At 42.8% G+C, this 10,225-nt stretch overlaps 1 long non-coding RNA gene across 1 annotated transcript in view; it reads left to right on the top strand.

Moving 5' to 3' along the window:
* The first annotated feature begins 2,221 nt into the window (after positions 1-2,221).
* The window catches only part of LOC107966602 (uncharacterized), a 38,930-nt gene continuing 30,926 nt past the window's right edge, over positions 2,222-10,225 (top strand). Inside the window, exons 1-2 of the long non-coding RNA XR_010151342.1 lie at positions 2,222-2,330; positions 4,466-4,524. This is a non-coding gene — a long non-coding RNA (uncharacterized LOC107966602). The remainder of the gene's footprint in view (positions 2,331-4,465; positions 4,525-10,225) is intronic.

The raw sequence follows: 10,225 nt of genomic DNA, 5'->3' as shown, positions 1-10,225 counted from the left end.
AATAACTGTATTTCTTTACCAAGAAATCAAGAATCCAAAAATGGAATTACAGAAATAAATCTTGTTACAATAGAATTAAAGCTGGGGTAACTTTAACATAAGAAGCTTAAACTTGAACACTAAAAACTACAATACATGGTTAGTGTTGGAAACACCCAGGTACCATCCCTGAGCCTTCTCTCCTTGGCTCTGAGGACTTTACCTTCACGGGGTGAGGAAAGGGTTTGCATTCTTGGCTTTTACTTTATAGTAGGTGGGTTCGGGGTGAGGTATCTGCAAGTCAAATGAGTATTACAATCTCTACTTTTATGTATAGGAGACTGGGGCCGACAAAGAGAGGGAATGACAATCCATATCCTGGAAGGCGAATTGTCAGGCACTGATTTCCCCTATGTAACCCCTGCCAATCATCGTGTATTTAAAGGATCCCCAGATACCTTACCAATAGGTGTTCAAGAGAGAGGCCTGTAATCTAGGCGTCTGAGAAAGCAAGGCTAGAGATTCCAATATTGGAGACAACAGGGCGCTGGGAAGATTAAGGTTGTGTTTTCTGGATCTGCAGAATAGAGTCACTGAGGAGCAATTGCAAGTTCAGAGGAGATGAAAGAACAAGTCAGGGCATGCTTAGGAAAAGAGAAAACCAGGGATAGGTTTTAAGCAAGAGTCACACTGAGGAAGGGCAGGTTCTTGGCGTCGCTCAGGATGGAATCCAAAAGCAAGCCTGTGGTGGAATAAAGCAGCTCTATGGAGGCATTGGCGGTGTTACAGCCCTGCGTCCCCTCCGGTAGGGCAGGGAGCTCTCCGTGGGTTGTGCTCCCAGAGTAGCAGCCTAGGGGTGGCTTGTAGTCATTTTTATAATTCACTTTTAATGACATGCTAATTAAGGGGCGGGTTACTCAGAAATAGCTAGAAATGGGCAGTAACTTCCAGCTGTTTCCATGGCAAGGGGTGGGGACTTCCTGTGCTGCCATGGCACTGGCAAACTGTCACGGCTCTGGTGGGAGCATCTTCTGGTGATCTGAGGCATGAAGTGCTTTCGCTGCCTCTCCCAGTTTCCTCTGTGCCTCTTACCTGAAAGCCCTTCACACCCCCATCTACCCACCTACAAAGTTCACTGCCCTTTCACCCCACACCCGTTTCACACACACTCCCACATCAATCCCAAGCATTCAAGCTGGCAATTTCCCGGTTAGGAACCTCGGTGGTAGCCGGAGCTCTGAAAAACCCCTAGGCAGAACTCCTTGCCTAGTTTGTGGCAGAAGTCAGGGAAGGAAAGGCAAAGTTCAGGTATTTCGCACAATAAATAAAGATAGGTAGATTTGATTGATGGATGGATGGATGAAACGTGGGAGTTTATGGGCAAATGTTCATCAGACACTGGAAGTGTAAGTTGTCACAAAGATTATGGAGTGCACTTGTCTTATGACCCTGTTATTTTATCCTAGTATATACACTAGAGCATTTTTTTCTAACTGTGTAAATTGAAAGCTCACAAATTAGTTTAGTGAGAGAAAAGATAACAGATTGGAAGAGAATTACCATATTCATTAGTTGTGTTTTTAAAAATTTAAAGTAAAATAGAGACATGAGTTTTTTCATGCTTTCAAATGCATCTATAAAAAATAGACTTGAGGGCTGGGTAAGGTGGCTCACGCCTGTAATCCCAGCACTTTGGGAGGCCGAGGAGGGCAGATCACGAGGTCAGGAGTTCGAGACCAGCCTGACCAACATGGAGAAAACCCGTCTCTACTAAAAATACAAAAATTAGGCGAGTGTGGTGGCGCCCGCCTGTAATCCCAGATACTCAGGAGGCTGAGGCAGGAGAATCTCTTGAACCTGGGAGGCAGAGTTTGCAGTGAGCCAAGATCGCACCATTGCATTCCAGCCTGGGTGACAGAGCGAGACTCCATCTCAAAAAAAAAAAGTTACTCATTAACAGCATAGACCAATTGGTTTCTATTGGAATTTCTCCATTATTTTCACAATGTCCCAGGCTGTGAAACCAGGATTTAATAACGAACCAGAATGCCACATCTGTGTCACGTGGGTAGGGACCAGTCCTGGTCCATTAAGTCCGGGTCTCCAGGTAACTGGACTCACTGCTGGGCAAAACAGAATGTCCGGCGTGCGTTCCTAACAGGGGACAGCAGAGCCTCATAGGAAATGTAGTGTCACCTTCCAATGATGTTACCATCAAGGACCTTGGGAACCAGCTTTTCTCTCTGCGCATGCGCCGCCCCGCCCACTTCGCCATTTTCCTCCGGAAGTGCGGATCCCAGCGGCGGTCCTGTAGCTGAGCAGGCCTGGGGCTTGGTTCTATGTCCCTGTGGGTAGGTGCGAGGGCGAAGAGGAACCTGTGGGCCTCGGGGGATCCCAGGGGGCCAGACCAGTGTTCCCCATTTGTGGGGGCAGACGCGTGGGCGCATCGCGGGCAGGAGGGGCCTGACGTGCATTTGCGGGCCGTGGACCCTGGCGGGGGCTGGGAGGACAGGCGTGGGGTCCCGGCAGTGAAGCGGGTTCCAGAGGCGCAGGAGTGGGTAGGCGAGGCTGGTGGCCCTGGGCCCGGAGTCTGCAGGCCGCGCTCCTGTCCTGCCGCTGAGGGACCCGGTTACCAACCCTCATGTAGCTCAGTTTGCCCGTGTGTCCCGGTGCTAACACACAGTTCTCGGGAGACGTTCCCCATTCCCAGAGGAGTAGTGCGAAACGCGTGTGCCTCTAGTCTTAAGCTGGGCGTTTGTATTAGTTGAGTTTCCCGGTGTCTATTTAGCAAGTGAAGTTTCTGGTTCCCTCCTTCACTGTGTGACCTGCCTAGTCCTCCTGGATTGCATTTATGGAAGTTTATACAAGACCTAGTTTCCATGGAGGAACTCACTGCTTCCGCGAGGGAGATGGGGTACTGGATGATGGTCTTAAGCCTTAAGGGTACTTCAGTCTTAACTGTGTGTTATAAAGTTTGAAAGGGAGGGTTCCCTATGAATAAGAAGCGCACTTGAAAGAACAGCCCTCTGGTCTAACCTCTCACTGGTGCTTCAGAGGAGGATAAAAGGTCACAGGTGAAGATCCCAGTTTTCCTCGCTCAGGAAATATTAATTCTACTCCCTAGAATGCACAAGATTTGCAAAGACTAGGTGATAGTGGAAGATTTGGAAGAACTTTCAGAAGGTTGAGGTGCATTCGGCTGAGAAGAACAGGCAAGGACCTAGGAAATATTCCTTATTTGAAGGGGCCTGAAAGTGTGGCCTGGGGTGCAGGAGTGACCTGTCATACTTGAAAAGATTGAAATACTCTCCAAATACAGTCCATTTCCTTCAACCTTAGCTTGTTGTTTCCAGTGTCTGAGATATATTAAACCTAGTCCATCACCAAATTTAGGATAGATTGTGAAGTTCTATTGATTGCATTTCATTTGTAATTTAAGACTTTCTCCCCCTACATAATTTCGTTAAAAACATATTGAATTCTATTCACTTAGGTGTAACAGTTAATGTTTGCTGTTTAAGGAACTAATTAAACCTTACTGGCTTATAAAAAACAACCACCATTTTATTTGTTTGAAGTTCTGTGGATCTGCATTTTGGTGTGGTGGGTTCAGCTGGGTAGTTGATATGTTTGTGTTGCCTGGATCACAAAACAGGCCTTAGTCACCTGGTGCCTTGACTGAGCCTGGTTGGTTTAAGATGGTTTCCTTCACAATCTGGCGGTTTGTGGTGACTCTTGGCTAGGCCCTGTGTCTCCAACAGGGTAGTTCCAGACCTCTTCACAATATGACTGTGTCCAAAAAGGCAAGAACCAATGGATATTTGCATGACATTTTCCATTGTCCATTCACTGGACAAGTCAGATGGAAAAGCCCAATTTATTGTCAGAGCATAATATGAGGGCTTGGATACAGGGAAATGTGTTATTGGGAAACATGAGTAGAATGGTGTACTGCAGGAAATACATATTATGTACATTTTAAAAAACGTAGGCCAAAATTGCTGGGTTGCAAGATGCACTTTCCATGATGTTCAGGTATAGAAAAGCAAGATGTACTGTCATGGGAATACTCATATGAAGTTATTTGTGGAATCCACATATTAATAGGAAAATAGTTAATACAGCCCAGTATATTTCTATAACATTTATTTTAGTGAACTTATAATGTTTCTTTGTATTAAATTATTAGATTATATCTTTAGATAATATTGTTACTAAATTAGTAGGTAATACATATTTTTATTCAAAAATAAATTGTGCATCTAATGTCTACCAATTAATGTACTTGCAGATGTATCTTATCTTAACTTGAGTCTTTGCTGCCCCTAATGAGGTGTGAAGGACTCTTCTCCCATGGGGAAGTTTTTCTTTTTCAGGAGGGAGGAGGGCTTTTCCAGGTAATGTGTCTAGAGTGTTGGGCAGAAGAATCTGGGACCACACCTCACCAGTTCTCTCCTTAATCGACGTCAGTTGCCTTCTCTTCCAGCTATGTTTCCAGTGTCCTCTGGGTGTTTCCAAGAGCAACAAGAAACGAATAAATCTCTGGTGAGTTGTTTATTTGTTCTTCACTTTGTTTTACACTGTATTTTCTGAGTTTATGGGTGTCTGTGATTTAAAAAGGAAAAGTAGAAATAAGTAAAACTCAGGTTGAAGGATATATACATAAATAAGATAAAGCTGACCTGTAGATATAGGCAGGTTATAAAAGCTTAGAGTTGTCTAAGTTGAGTGCAAAGTTTCCTCTGATCTTTCTGATGCCGAAACAAAAAAGGCAGTCATGTTTGTTACGTGATTGGAATGGAACCCGAAAAGAGAGCATGCTGTGTTCTTGTGGGACAGGAAAGCTTGTGTGCACCAAGTCTTAACCACCACCTTCATTGGTGACATAGATTATGTGCTGGAACATATTTCACACTGGTCTGGCAGTAAGCACTTGTAGTGTTGTGCAGTGGAAACAGTCATCTTCCGCTAAGGCATGGCGTGTGGTGCAGTGGAAATGGTCATCTTCCGCTAAAGCACAGCTTCCATCGTAAGGTATCCTCCTTGCTCAAAGAGTGTGGTCCCAAACAGCTTTTGGGAGGTCCTCCTTGATTCATGGATGAAACCTGGAACATCTTGAGGACTGAGTTAACCATAGGTCCTTAAATAACTCTCCACACCTTTTTCTTAGTTTATCTCTACATGCAGGGTGTGCAGCAGCCTGTTCAAAGTCATATTTTCTGGGAAATATTTTCAGTGTTTATTTGCAATTTAGCCCACTCTGTGTAGTCTTAACTTATTTCTTCTAAACTCACCATTAACCTAAATAATAGTCAAATTTAGGGGGGCTGTATTTGTCTTACTCGAGTCTTCTACCATAGTTGAAACTGTTGTACCCAAGCGAGTTATAGAGAAATGCCACACTTTGAGACGAATTCAGGAGTCCTTTATTAGCTGGTGACTGAGAGATGGCTAACACAGGAAATACTCTCGGCCCTAAAGAACGGCTAGATTTTCTTTTATACATTGGTTTAGAGAGGGGAGGGGGGATTCCAGCTGCAATAAACTTACAGAAGAAAAAACAGACAAAAAACTTAAAAAGACAGATGGTTACAGGAAAACAAACTGTTCCAGGTGCAGAGGCTTTAAATTCACCACAAAGTGATGAGTGAGGGGGCTCTGGGCATTATCTGCCAGACAAATGTGGGGGCTTTATGATATTATCTCTGAGTAATTTGCTGGGAACTGCGGACATCACTTGCCTCAGCACTTTATCAGTTAATTGCACTCTTTGATATGTTGAAAATCAGCTTGCACAAGTTAAAGTCCTTGAGGAAAGGGGATGGGTAAGGAGCCCTTGATGTCTTGTAAATGAAGGAGCCAAATGGAGTTTGTCTGGTTTTCTCAGCTAAGGGAGAGTCTATTCACATTAAAAACAAGGTTAGCTATCTAAGGAAGAGTCTATTCATGTTAATACAACGTTGGGTATTACAAAACGTCTGTTCATGATCTGGAAATTCTTCTGTGTTAGTTCTGTTAAAAGAAAAACTTTAAAGGAGTTTAATTGAGCAATAAACGATTCACATATTGGAAAGTCCCCAGAATCACAGCAGATTCACAGAGACTCCAGCACAGTCATGTGGTGGAAGAAGATTTATAGACAAAAGGCAAGCGGCATACCAAAATCGGAAGTGAGGTACAGAAACAACTCAGCGTTTGCCTTGTTTGAGCACAGTTTGAACATTTGGCAGTGCCTGAGTGGTTGAAGTTTGGCCACTGGGATTGGCCAAGATGTAGCTGTTGTTTGAGGTGCATACACTCAAGTTAGGTTTTCATTCTTGTTTACCTATTAAGGTAGGTTGCAGGTCATCCACAAGGACTCATATATATAATTACGGAGTCCTTCTCAGGACATACTTAGTTCACTTTAACAATGCCTTCCCTTTGGTTATTTTCTCAATTTTGAGAGATTGGCCAAAACTTCAGTCACTGGTGTCACTATTACCGTTGCAAATGTACTTATTTGGTTTAGAAACCCACTGGGAAATAGAACAGTGAGATTTGAAAAGGTGGAACAAGGACTTAAGTAGAAGGTGTCTTATGCTGGAACATCCTGTTTACAGGAGAAAAACAAAACCTGGTTTGTTCTAGGATTTATGTGTTTCCTTAAAGTCTTAGTTTGATTATGTTCCATTTAGTATGAGTGACTCCATTTTGGTTTGGTTTGTTCTGTTGGGACCCATTGCATGAGCTTAGTTCAAAACAATGGCCTCCCATAATTTTGCTTAAAAAATTCCTCCTTTTGGCTGGGCATGGTGGCTCATGCCTGTAATCCCAGCACTTTGGGAGGCCAAAGTGGGCAGATCACGAGATCAGAAGATTGAGACCATCCTTTCTAATACGGTGAAACCTCATCTCTACTAAATACACAAAAAAATAGCCAAGCATGCTGGCGGGTGCCTGTAGTCCCAGCTACTCAGGAGGCTGAGGCAGGAGAATGGCCTGAACCCGGGAGCCAGAGCTTGCAGTGAGCTGAGATCATGCCACTGCACTCCACTCTGGGGGACAGAGCAAGACTCTGTCTCAGAAAAAAAAAAAAAATCCTCCTTTTCAGTCAAGTTCTCACTTAGTTGAGAGTGTGACCAAAATGTAGGGCCTTAGCCTCACTGTTAGTTACCATTGTTTTGGGTTTTCGGTTTAGCACATCACTCCCATTGTTTTGGGTAATGGTTTTAGCACGTCACTCCCATTGTTTTGGGTTCTGGTTTCAGGATGTTACTCCCATTGTTTTGGGTTTCTGGTTAGCACGTCACTCCCATTGTTTTGGGTTCTGGTTTTAGTACATCAGTCCCATTGTTTTGGGTTTCTGGTTTAGCATGTCACTCCCATTGTTTTGGGTTTCCGGTTTAGCATGTCACTCATAGGTTACGGTGTCCTTATGGTTGCACATTTTTAAAAATCTGTTGTCATTCCAGTTGAAGAGATACCATTTGACATTTTAGAGATGGCTGCATGCAAACTCTTAAAGCATTTGAGTAAGTTCAGTGCACCAGGGAGACTCTTATGACTATTGGGATAACACCAAGAATTTGGTATATGCTCCTTACTCAGGGTCCCCATAAATCAAACCACCTAAAATCAAATAGATTAAAGAATGAATTAGATAAAGAATTTACTTGCTTAACTAAGTGGGTTTTTTTGTTAATTCCCTACAATCAAATCTTTATAATACCCAATGTTTTCTCCATATGCCATGTTAGCAGCTGCACAGATACTTAAGATAAGAGTCTCATGATAGTAGAGAAGTCTTGATCTGTGATCTTGGGAAAAGCTGTTCACATTAAGGATGCCATCTTCTTCTGGGGGGGAACTGTCCTTGTTAGCTTTACCTTAAGGGTTCCAAGGGGTGTATGGTTCCGAGTGTGGAGGGACCCTTCTGAGTTGTAAGACTATGAACCCAAAGTTTAAGGTTTTAAAGTTTTGCTGTCATGTGAATGGCAAGGGCAGTCCTCTGATGTTCTCAGAAGATCCAGTCATCAGATTCTAGATTGTGAAGGGGTTGGCTGTCCTCTGTGAACTATAAAAGGCTTTCTTTAGCTGGTGAAAATACACTTCAGCATAATAATCTACTGTTTTAACATCAACCCTCTTGCGTGGAAGAGCTTTTATACAATCAGAAAACATGCACTGAAAATGACAACTGAATGAAATCCCTTTATAAAATGTTTAAATGGCCCATCAGGTAACCAAATGTACCTGAAGTTTTGATTGTTTTCCTAGGAATATAGGTTTGACAAACCAAACATTGATTATAAACTATTTTAGCAATTTAGAGATCACCACAGCAATATATTTAATTTGGATCATTTTCTCTTTCCATGATGAGTTATGGAATGCAGAACTTTTAATAACAAAAGTTTTAAGGACTTAAGACGGACAAGGTGGCCATCCTGGTTCTTCATAAGTCTGTGCTTAATTAACATTAGACTTACATCCTCTTGAATACCAGCTGTTTCTTCAAATTAGGTGCATGGCACTGGTAACTGATGAGTTATAGGTAATTTGGCTTAGACCATGGAGTTTATTTAAATTATATATCTAAACAATTTCAATATTGGTGATTTAGCATGCAAATCTGGCAAAATATTTCCTTGATATTCAATTTTTGTTTTACTTGGGTTAGCAGTTTTATAAACCAGTTGGTCTTCTTATTAAACTTTAGGATTTTTTTTTTTTTGAGACAGAGTCTCACTCTGTTACCTAGATTGGAGTGCAGTGGCACAATCTTGGCTCACTGCAGCCTCCGCCTCCTGGGTTCAAGTGATTCTCCTGCCTCAGCCTCCCGAGTAGCTGGGATTACAGATGCATACCACCACACCGGGCTAATTTTTATAGTTTTAGTAGAGGCGGGGTTTCACCATTGGCCAGGCTGGTCTCAAACTCCTGACCTCAAGTGATCCACCGGCCTCAGCCTCCCAAAGTGCTGGGATTGCCAACATGAGCCACTGCACCCAGCCTAACTTTTGAGAATTCTTAACCAGTCCAATTATTGGGGGATCGGGGAACTTATAGGCAATTTTTACCCATGATATTAAAGTTATTAGAAACCTGTGTTCCCGAGTGTTTTTCATGGTCCTTTTCATTCTTTCATGAATCTTCTATTCTAGAATTTTGCATGCTTGTGAAGTTTTTAGAAACTGCATCACCATTAAGCAATTAACTGTGGAAATGACTTTAAATAGTTATAGTTAAAGACAACTGATAAGGAAATTTGGTTATTTCTGTGGTCTACAATAGCTTAATAACCATAATTAGGGTGGATGTGGTGGCTCATTCCTGTAATCCCAGCTCTTTGAGAGGCCAAGTTAGGTGGATCACCTGAGGTCAGGAGTTTGAGACCAGCCTGGCCAAGATGGTAAAACCCTGTCTCTACTAAAAATAAAAAAATTAGCCGGATGTGGTGGCAGTTGTCTGTAATCCCAGCTACTTGGGAGGCTGGGGCAGGAGAATCGCTTGAACCCAGGAGGTGGAGGCTTCAGTGAGCCTAGATCACACCATTGCACTCCAGCCTAGGTGACAAGAGCGAAACTCTGTCTCAAAACAAACAAAACAGGTAATTATGATAGCTAGTATATAGGCATATTAGAATTTTAGAATCCTGGCCAGGTGCAGTGGCTCACACCTGTAATCCCAGCACTTTGGGAGGCCGAGGTGGAAGGATCACGAGGTCAGGAGATGAGAACATCCTGGCTAACATGGTGAAACCCCATCTCTACTAAAAATACAAAAATTAGCTTGGCATGGCGGTGGATGCCTGTAGTCCCAGCTACTCGGGAGGCTGAAGCAGGAGAATGGCATGAACCCAGGAGGCGGAGGTTGCAGTGAGCCGAGATTGTGCCACTGTACTCCAGCCTGGGTGACAGAGCAAGACTCCGTCTCGGGGGAAAAAAAAAAAAGAATTTTAGAAATCCTATACAATTTTAGAACGGGTTGATGACATAAACTAAATATAACCTGAAGAAGGTTCAACATTATGTTTTATTTTGACAGTGCTACCCATGTGACTTAACATGTTAAATAGTCCTGTTTACCTCTCTTTTGGGTGCTTCAAGGGCCTCTGTAGTATCCCAAAGTTAGAGGTCAGAAAAGACAATTTTGAAGTTGAAATTTGATTTTGGGAAGCCTATTAAATATATTAAAAGTTTAAACACTTGATGTTATGAAATAGAATTCCAGGTCACCATAAGTCATTCATTTACTTAAAATC

The sequence above is a fragment of the Pan troglodytes genome, chromosome 16, assembly GCF_028858775.2.
Source record: "Pan troglodytes isolate AG18354 chromosome 16, NHGRI_mPanTro3-v2.0_pri, whole genome shotgun sequence".
Lineage (NCBI taxonomy): Eukaryota > Metazoa > Chordata > Mammalia > Primates > Hominidae > Pan > Pan troglodytes.
This window is presented reverse-complemented; position numbering and strand designations above follow the sequence as displayed.